We start from the raw sequence: 10,428 nt of genomic DNA, 5'->3' as shown, positions 1-10,428 counted from the left end.
AAACAAAAAATGGAGCGATCTGAAAAGAAGGGGGGGAGAGAAAAATACAAGCTTGGGTTTTAAAAAGCCTTTCTTCTGCTCAGAAAGGGCTCCCAGGAAGTATTTGAATCCCTTCCTCTGGACATGCTGCTTTGTAATTGGCTGTGAGCTAAACTAAGCTTGCATGTCCCGCACTTTGCCTTATGCATGGAGATTTCACCTGGACTGAGCTCAGGGGAGAGGGAAGAATCGGGTTAACAGAGGAACGGGCAGTCCTGCGATTTGTAAGGCCTGGCAGCGAGGTCATCTCTAATGGAGGGGAAACTCATGCATAACTCCAAGGAACAACCAAGACAGACAGGAGGTGAACATGAGTGAAAGTACCCATAAACAACCATAGCATGCCAGATTGTTGCATGACCCCAAAATTTTCAGCTTTCTGTTACAAAAAGGCACTTTTACAATAGTTAAAGAATTCACCCTAGTGGTAGAAGAAATGCTATTTGAGTGAGTGGGTGCACCCCCCAAGTTATTTAGAATCCAGGGTTTATCAATCTTCATTTCCCATCTCATAACTTTGTAGCTATGAGTGATAGCAATTTTTGCCTGGAGCAGAGTTGAGATTTGAAAATATGACAACGCAAGTATTAAAGGAGCAAGCAGAAACATGCCCAAGTTGTTTTTCCAGCTCTCAAGAACTCTAATCCCATGTATCAATATTTTTGTAGGTCTGGCACAGGTTGAAAATAACCATTTCAGAACAAGAGCTTATTTGAACAATATCTGCATCAGCACGCCATGCACTACACATAGCTATTATTTTTACAGCCCATCAATATGCTTGGTACCTTACAGAAGAACAGGGCTAGAACAACTGCCCTATGAGAAGTGGTTAAAACACTTAGGGCTGTTTAGCTTGGAAAGAAGGTGGTTAAGGGGAGACATGATAGGGGTCTATAAAATTATGCATGGTATGGAGGGACAGGGAGAAACTTTTCTCCCTCTCTCATATTAGAACGTGGGGTCATCTGCTGATGCTGGAGGGTGAGATTCAAAACAGATAAAAGGAAGTATTTCTTCACAAGACACATAATTACATTGTGGAACTCCTTGCCCCAGGATGTAGTGATGGCTCCAGTGGCACCTTAAAGGTTACCAGTTTATTCCTACATAAACACTTGCGAGTCACAGCTCACTTAATCAGATGCATGCATTTTAGGAAGTGAGCTCTGATATACCATAGTTGGGGGTGCTCACAGACCGCAATTTGCTGGTGCAAAAGCAAGATGGCATGGGGGTGGGGGGGATTTGTAGCTGGGGATGTTTTAACTATTATTATAAGCCACCTTGAATCAAGAGGAAAGGCCAAATACAAATGTTCTAATAAATAAACATTTTAAAATGCTGGAATAAATTTTGTGCATCTTTAAGGTGCCACTGGACTTCCGTTTCATGAGAACAAGAGGCGAAAGGATTTGCCTGTTGGCAGAGATGTGGGGCAGACAATTTTCTAGTGTTCAATTTTTCATGGAAAATTTTCCAGTTCTGAAGATCTATTGTTTCTTAGAACAATGATAAATGGATGCTTTTGCCAATACGAATACAATATTAGGCAAGTTTGGCAGTGTCAATGTTGTAATTAATGGGTTGGATCCAGACTAAATTTTCTACTATTGGAAAGTTTCCATCAGCAGAACAGAACTTTCCTGCCTCCTCTGCCCACTGGTCCCTGCCAAATGCTGTTCCTGGGGAAAAGGCGACCTTCAGTGTCTGGAATAACACAAGTGGCAAACCAAAGGGGTTTGCTGCAGGCAGTTGGCAGAAGCACCTCTTCCTGAGGATTTATGAAAGCATACATATGTGTTTTTTATTTGTAAGATAGGCAACGCCAAAACCTACTAATTACAAAATACAAGCCACATCTGGAATGTGTAATTTAAGCTAACATCACACCCATTCAAGGAATAATAAAGATAGGTTACATAGGAGTGTTACCAAAGAATTTGCAAATGCTAGGTACATTACCCACTGATAACACGAATAATGCAAAACCCTACCTACAGGACTGTCTCTCCTGATATACTTCCAGAGAGCCCTATGCTCAGCTGGAAAAAACCTTCTGGTGAGGTGATCCCTGGCCCAAGATCTATCATAAGAGCATAAGAAAAGCCATGCTGGATCAGACCAAGGGCCATCAAGTCCAGCAGTCTGTTCACACAGTGGCCAACCAGGTGCCTCTAGGAAGCCAACAAACAAGACAACTGCAGCAGTATTCTCCTGGCTGTGTTCTGCAGCACCTAATATAATAAGCATTCTCCTCTGATATTGGAGAGAATAGGCATGCATCACGACCAGTATCCATTTTACCTAGTAGCCATGGATAGCCTACTCTCCGCTTCCTATTTTTCAGCCAGCTCTCAATCCATAAGAGGACTTGTTGTCTTAGCCCATGACTGTGAAGTTTGCTTAGCAGTCTTTGGTGGGGGACTTTGTCAGAAGCCTTTTGGAACTCCAAATACACCATGTCCACAGGCTTATTCCTGCTTATTGACACTTTAAAAAAACCTCTAAAAAGGTTAGTGAGACAGGACCTACCTTTACAGAAGCCATGTTGGGTTTTGCTCAGCAGGGCTTGCCCTTCTATTTGCTTGACAATTCTATCTTTAATAATGCTTTCCATCAGTTTATCTGGAACAGACGTTAAGCTAACTAGCCTGTAATTTCCTGGGTCCCCCCCTGGAACCTTTTTTATAAATGGGTGTTACATTGGCCATTCTTCAGTCCTCTGGTACAGAGGCTGATCTAAGGGACATGTTACTTATCATTATTAGAAGTTCAGAAATTTCCCATTTGAGGTCTTGAAGAGCTGTAGGATGAATGCCGTCTGGTACCTGTGACTTTTGCAGTTTGCCTAGACGATCTAGGACTTCCTGCCTTGTTACCACATTTGCCTCAATTCCTCATTCCCCCCTCCCCAAAATTTCTGTTCAGGAGAAGGTATCTGCCCTGTATCTTCAACAGCGAAGACAGATGAGAAGAATTCATTTAGTTTCTCAGCAATTGCTTTATCCTCCCTTAGTGTTCCTTTACTCCTATTGTCACCCAGGGGTCCAACCGCTTCCCTAGCTGGTTTCCTACTCCTAGTTAACTTAAAAGAATTTCTTATTGTTGGTCTTGATACGTTGGTTTTTTTTGCATCCCTAATTGTTTGCTTGCATTTCCTTTGTGCAAGTTACTGACCTCAAAGGAGCCAATTCACTTACATGTCTGGTTGAGGTAATGGCCACGAAGAAGGCCACCTTCCTGGACAAAAGGGAAACAGGACATGTACTCATAGGCTCAAAGGGGGGCCTAGTCATTCTAATGAGGACCAGCTGGAGGGACCACTGGGGAACCAAGACAGGAACCGGGGGGAAAACATGTAACAGACCCTTCATAAATCTCTTTGAGAGGGGGTGAGAAAAAACAGTCGACCCTTCAATTGGGTCATGGTAAGCGGATATCGCGGCCAGAAACACCTTCACCGAAGATACTGCTAAGCCCTTACGTGCTAACATAAGCAAAAACTCAAGAATTAATGTTAGAGGGCAGCCAAAGGGTAGGGCACCCTTCTCTGAGACCCAGTTCTGAAATTGTGTCCATTTCCTAGCATAGGAATCTCTGGTAGAGGGTTTCCTAGCCTGTAATAGGATCTCTTGAACCTCACTGCTTAAGGTATACCCTGTGCATCGATCAGCCACGCTGTTAGGTGAAGTCTGGGTATGTCTTGATGCCATACACCCGCCCACACTAGCAGATCCGGGACCTGAGGGAGGGGAGTGACATTGGGACTGGCCAGCCTAACTCCGGGTACCAGATTTGTCTGGGCCAGCTGGGGGCGATAAGAATACAAAGGGCGTTGTCTGCCACAATCTTGCCCAACACTCTGGGTAATAGCGGGAAGGGGGGGAAGGCATAACAGAACAGATGGGACCAGCTGATCTGGAATGCATCTCCCAGGAAGATGTCGTCGTTCCCCGCTAGGGAGCAGAAATGAGTCGCCTTTGTGGATTCCCAGGTTGCGAATAGGTCCACTTCTGGGTAACCCCACTTTGCAAATATCGGCAAAGGTATTTGTCCTGGATAGACCATTCGTGATTGGTCCCATAATCTCTGCTGAGACTGTCTGCCCATGTATTTGCCACCCCTGCGATATGGATTGCCCTGGTGACTCCATTGGAAATGGCCACCTCCCACACCCTGATGGCTTCTTTGCAAAGGGACCTGGAGCCAGTGACCCCTTGTTTGTTGATGTAAAAGACTACTCATATTGTCCGACTGGAGGAGTACCTTGCGACCACGGACCACATCTGAAAGAGAGGTAAGGGCCAGACGTACAGTAACCAATTTTAACATATTAATATGGAGGGTGGATTGTGACACCGTCCACAACCCTTGAACTGCATGACCCTCACAATGGGCCCCCCACCCCTGTAGGGAACCATCAGTGGTCAGGGTCACTTCATGAGACCAGTACCCGAAGGGAGTACCACTGAACAGGTGAGTATCAACCAACCCCCAATTGAGAGATTTAAGTATAATCCAGGGTATCGAAAAATGGTGGCAAGGGGAGTGTAACGTAGGCTGAAAAACTCTGAGAAACCACAGCTGCAATGGTCTCATGTGGAGCCTAGCATTCAGGATCACTGCTGTGGTAGAGGCCATTAGCCCTAGCAGCCTTTGGATAGACCTGATGGTCTGCCAACGCACCCTCTGAAAGGAACAAGCCAGTTTCTTGATAGAGGCAGCCCTCTCCACAGGGAGTAGACCAAGGCTTTGTTGGTAATCTAAGAGCCCTCCAATGAAGAAGATTCTCTGGGCAGGGATGAGATGGGATTTCTTCCAATTTATGGTGAGGCCTAACCGCTTGCATGTGGACAGGACCAGGTTGACCTGACTCTCCAGGACGTCAGGAGATGCGGCCACAATCAGCCAATCATCTAAATAAGGAAAAATGGTGCAACCCAGAGTCCTGAGGTGGGCCATCACTACAGCTATGGTCTTAGTGAAGACCCGGGGAGCCGTGGCCAAGCCAAAAGGGAGGGCAAATAAAGTCATAGATGCTCGAACCTCAAGTACTTCCTGTGGCTACTATGGATGGAAATATGGAAGTAAGCATCCTTTAAATCCATCACCGCAAACCAGGCCTCTGGGGCCAGCAATTCCATAACACTTGGAAGCGACACCATTCAGAAACGTGAAACAAACAAGAATTTATTCAACTCTCTGAGATCCAATATAGGCCTGCGGCCTCCGTCTTTTTTATCTACGAGAAAAAATCTGGAGTAAAAACCTCACTCGTGGGAAGAGGGAGGGACACACTGAACAGCCCTCTTGGTGAGCAACTCTTTTAACTGAGTTGCGACCTCCTCCATTGGGTTGTCAACGGCAGCGGGGGGGGGGTATAACGGCGGTAAACTTCTAAACTCCAACTTGTAACCCATCATAACAATTTGAAGGACCCACTCATCTTGGCAGATGGCCTGCCACTGATCTTCTTCCTGGACCTGTGAGAGTCAGAATTTGCGACCCTGGTGGTGCATATCCTTCTGAGGAGGGGGTGCCGAGGAGGCTTGGTTCTTATTGCCTCCGAAGGTGTTAGGTCTCCTCCCATTCCCTTGGGGTTGGTACTGTTGCCGAGGATACGGATATTGCTGCTGCTGCGGAGGCCTGTAGTAGGAGGGATAATATCCCTGCCTCCTTTGGGGTTGGAAGCGATCTCTGCTGCCACTAGTAGCAGGGAGGACCCCATATGATCTGGCTGTTTGCCGGTCTGTTTTCTTTTAAGGAACTCATTGGTCGATGGCGAAAAAAGGGTCTCTCCCTCAAAGGGTAGGACCTCGACTCTAGCCCTGGTGTCAATTGGGAGTGCGGTGTTCCTGAGCCAGGAATGCCTTCGAATTATGGCAGACGCTAAAGTACGTGTGGAGGCGTCAGCAGCATGCTTTCCTGCTGCAATCTCCTGCAGGGAAACTTTCATGGCCTGTCTGCACCGGTTGAATTGCCTTCCTAGGTTTTTCCGGGATCTCATCTAAATGCAAAGATATCTTCTCCCACATAAACAGCTGGTAGCCGCCCAGGATGGTCTGGTAGTTGGCTATACAAAAGTTGAACGCTGCAGAGGAGTAAACCTTTCTCCCCAAAGTGTCGAGCCGTTTACTTTCCTTGTCTGAGGGTGAGGCTTGAAGGCCAATCTTGTGTTTTGATTGCATCTCCTCGGTGATGATGGAAGGAGGAGGAGGATGGTTTGTCAAAAACGAGCAGGAATCAGGTTTTACCCTATAAAAATTCTCTACCCTCCTTGTGGTGGGGGGGAGTAGAGGCTGGTTTGGTAAAGATGGGAGCTTGAATGTCTTTAAGACCCTCCAGTACAGGAAACAGCACCAATATCAGCAGAGCCAGCATGGAGTCTGCTCAGGATCTTGTCCTTTGGCCTCTTGTCAATTGCAGTGACGTCAAGTACTAGGGCTGCAGCAATTCTGAGTATTTGGTCTGCTCTAATCCTAGAGTCCTCAGTAGGTGAGGAGCTATCTTGGTCACCGACCTTATCATCCGGGGATGATTCAGAAGTGGCATCAGAGGCAACAGTCGTCACAGAGGTGCCCTCCATAGGGTCATAAGGGTCCAGGGAAGGAGCAAACTGCTGAAATTCAGGTTGAAGAATTGGAGGGTTAGGTTGAACAGGCAACATCTGTTGGAAAGGCTGACCGTATATATCCAAACCTCTGGATCTGCAAAATTCAATCCAACTAGGGATGTCAGCAGGAGAGAAGAGCATCTGTTGTGGATGTTGATAACCCTGCCATAGAAGGTTGGGAGGTGCAGGGGAGCCTGAGCGAGATTCAAAACCCTCAGGAGAAGGGTAGATTAAGTCCTGTTCCAACAATGAATGAACCGGTGACCCCACCGACGGAGTCTTCGGTGTGTGTGTGTGTGGGGGTAACAGCCCGCGCTGTTTTAGCGCTGGAGCTTTTGTTCCTTTTGGCAGACTTGTCTTTATGTTTCAACTTTTTGGAAGAGGAGGAGGAGGAGGGCTCTAAAGAGGTGGAGGAACTCTTTCTCTTTTTAGAAGATGGGCTTGGTTCCGGAGGCATCGGGCCCATAACTGTCGGGCCCGACCGTGAGCCCGTTTGGAATGGCGCCGGGTCGGGTGGAATCGAGCCGACTATCAGCTGGCCGGTCGGAACTGAAGAAGCTGTCGGGGGCATTGAAGTTGAGCATGCGACCAAATTAGGGGTCAAGGCTTCCTGTTCCGGCATCAGGGCCCGAGGCGTGGCTTTTTGCAAAGGAGCCGAGCTCCTAGCTGGGGCCGAGGCAGTGCTCCTCTTTGCGGAGTTAACCGACGTCGCTCCCGATTGATCAGCTGGAGAGCGGGTCGGGGTGGAGCGCGCCGACGCGGCTTGCTTAGCGGCCGCCTCCAAAGATTTTTCTCACAGGGCAGCCTTTAAAGGGAAGGCTCTGTCCTTTCGGGCAGTATTAGTAAACCCCTTGCAAACAGTACAGGCTTGTACAACGTGCCCCTCTCCCAGACACAGCAGGCACAGGTCGTGGTCGTCGGAGAGGGGCATTTTTGTATCGCAGTCCGCGCATTTTTTGAAAAGTGGCTTAGACGCCATTGCGGCAATATAGAAAGATCTGACCTAGGCCAGATGAACTGCCTCAGGTCACGGTAAGTCTGTAGGAAAACTCACAAATCGGAGATCACTAGAATACTTCTACACCAAACGGCGGCGAAAAAGAAACTGAGGGAGGAGGGGGCGCCCCTCCCATTGGGTCAAGTGGTGGTTTGGGCAGGAAGGAACCACCGTGCTCTCCCAGGAGGGGAGGGGCACCCCCTCTGTTTCTAGGCTAGAAAAATCTTCCACTGAGAGGCTGGCCTGCACCTGCGCAGTCCCATATGTGGGGCTGCACTAAGGCTGACAATGAAGTAGTAATGTTAGTGATGCTAAGGAAAATGACTGAAACTGAGCTGTCCTAGTGACCTCTATGAAGAGTTAAATTGTAATGAAGTAGACTAGTGGTGTAACCACCTCTATGGCATATCATTCACAGTGCTACAATTAGTGTCATTAGTGCCTTTTTTGTTTAGCATAGGTTTAAACAGTGTCACATAAGTACATGCTATGTTGACTGTAAATTTTTGCAAGTATTATTTCAATTAGAATAGTTACCACAAAACATTAAAAACTTATTTGAACAACATTTAAATCTCCTTAATTAAACTGCTTCAGTTCAAGTATTTGTTCTTGGGACATAAAACCTAACTAAACTGTTTGCTTAATGAGTTGATAAATAGGCTTATAATCAAACCATGCTTTATTCAGGGCATCCAAAAAAAAATCAAATAATGTATTTTCTAGAAAATACATTTCACTGGTATTAGCCTCCAGAGGGGAAAAAAGGCCAGACTTGAAAACCAAAGAGGCAGTGTTAATAGGGTTTATTCTTACAATAGGTTGTAGCCCATGGATCCATTCTGCTAATGACACAGCTTTCCTCAAGTGCAAAGAGCCACTTGTGCTGGAGAAAGGCTCATTATACCAGGGAAAGTAACTCTGTTGTTGGAATGGATCCATCCCGATAGTCTTCCAAGTTGGCAAGGCCGGTTCTAATATAATACTTTGTATCAACAAAATGGTTTCGAACAATTTGTGCATTCACATGTAAAATCTTTTTTCAAAGGTCATCTGGACAATTTGTTCAAAACCTATCCCATGAACTAGTTATATTCAACTGCCCAGCTTCTGTGCTGCCTGAACAAATTAGCTTCACTGAATATGTATGATGCAAGTAATCTTTGGCAGGCTTTGCTTACAATTCAAATGTAGAAGAATGCTCGACATAATACACAAGCATCCACAAAGCAAAACTGTACTCTTAAATTCCTGGGAATTAAAGGTAAGAAAACTAGTTTAGAGTAATGATTCGTACTTCTGTTCTTATAGCACAGGAAGAGGCTACGGGGCCTGTAACAAACTGCAAAGCCAAGAAAACCTCACATCTCATTTGACCTTTGAGAATGAACCGATGGGAGCCAGTGATAAGCATTTTACTTACAAGATCTAGAAGCTGATCGCAACTGACTTTAAAGTAGCTTCAAAGAGGAGGCTTACCATGAACAGTAATTTTAACCATTACATTCTATATTGATTTCACAGGCATTTTAAAAATACAGCGTTACCAGACACGGAGATGTGACAGGGAATGTTCTTCCCTTTTAAGTAAAGCTGCTTAAAAAAATAGTGTTATTGTTTCTGAAAGTGGCTTTGCACACACAAAAGGTCAATGTTAATACTTTGTGAGTATTTGTTTAATGTATACAATTTTAGCTACTGTGACTCAAACACCTTATCTGACATGAGAGAGCTCCACCTAGTTTACATGCTATTGCAAAAGCACCTGGTTGGCAACTGCGTGAACAGACTGCTGGACTTGATAGCCCTTGGTCTGATCCAGCATGGCTTTTATGTTTACTCTGCCATCTTATCACTATCCTGGTGTGGTCATCTCTTTTCTCCAATGTGGATGTCTCATGAAGTTCACGGCTGGATCCTACTAGTTTTTCTGCTCAATCTCACCCAGTTCCTCTCATTGCAGCCTGTCCCACATGGCTTTTGTCCCTCTGGGTCCCACAATCCCCAGCATAGATTTTTCAGTGTTCAAAGAACCTTTCCTTTTACCATGAGAGAAAGAGTTGGTAGATCTCAACAATGACTCCTTTGCATTCAAATACTACGCCAATGTAGGTATCACCACAATGAGAGAAGCACAGCTGCCAGCCATTAGCCTACAAGCTGGCATCTTGCCTGGCACAGCATATTTCTTGCCATTACATAACCTGATTCACTCTACTCAAATCAGTGCCATAGGGCTGATACAACACTGCAGGATTTTTATATTAATGCCAGTATTGAACTTTTGGCTGCATAACATCTGTTGTATGGCATAATGTCAAATCACTTTATTAAAAAGTCTTCACTTCAGGAAAGAAAGGAATAGAATGACCAGTCAGACTTCAAATCAATTAAACAACTTTACTAAATGAAAAAAACCTACATTTAATATATGCATTTAAAACAAAATGTAATTAGAAAAGAGACTTAAATCCATTTTAAAGAACTTCTCACTTTGCCAGAAATCACCCTTGCATAATATGTGTCAGTTCATAAAATGCAAGTTACCAAAATCCTCAACTTATGATTTGTGAAGACAATATTAAGGAGTTTTACATTTATTGTTGCACATTTAGAATGGTATAAACCAGCAGCTTCTCCCTAAATCATATAAATTTGACTGTGTTCAACAAAATTTGTATTCTTATCCAATCTGTCTTTCCATTTTTATCCTCCTACAATCTCTGGACATTACTTTACCACTTTGCCATTTGTCAATACGAACCCTTTAAGAAAG

Source organism: Euleptes europaea, chromosome 7, assembly GCF_029931775.1.
Source record: "Euleptes europaea isolate rEulEur1 chromosome 7, rEulEur1.hap1, whole genome shotgun sequence".
Taxonomy (NCBI): Eukaryota; Metazoa; Chordata; class Lepidosauria; order Squamata; family Sphaerodactylidae; genus Euleptes; species Euleptes europaea.
Note: the sequence above shows the minus strand (reverse complement) of the source record.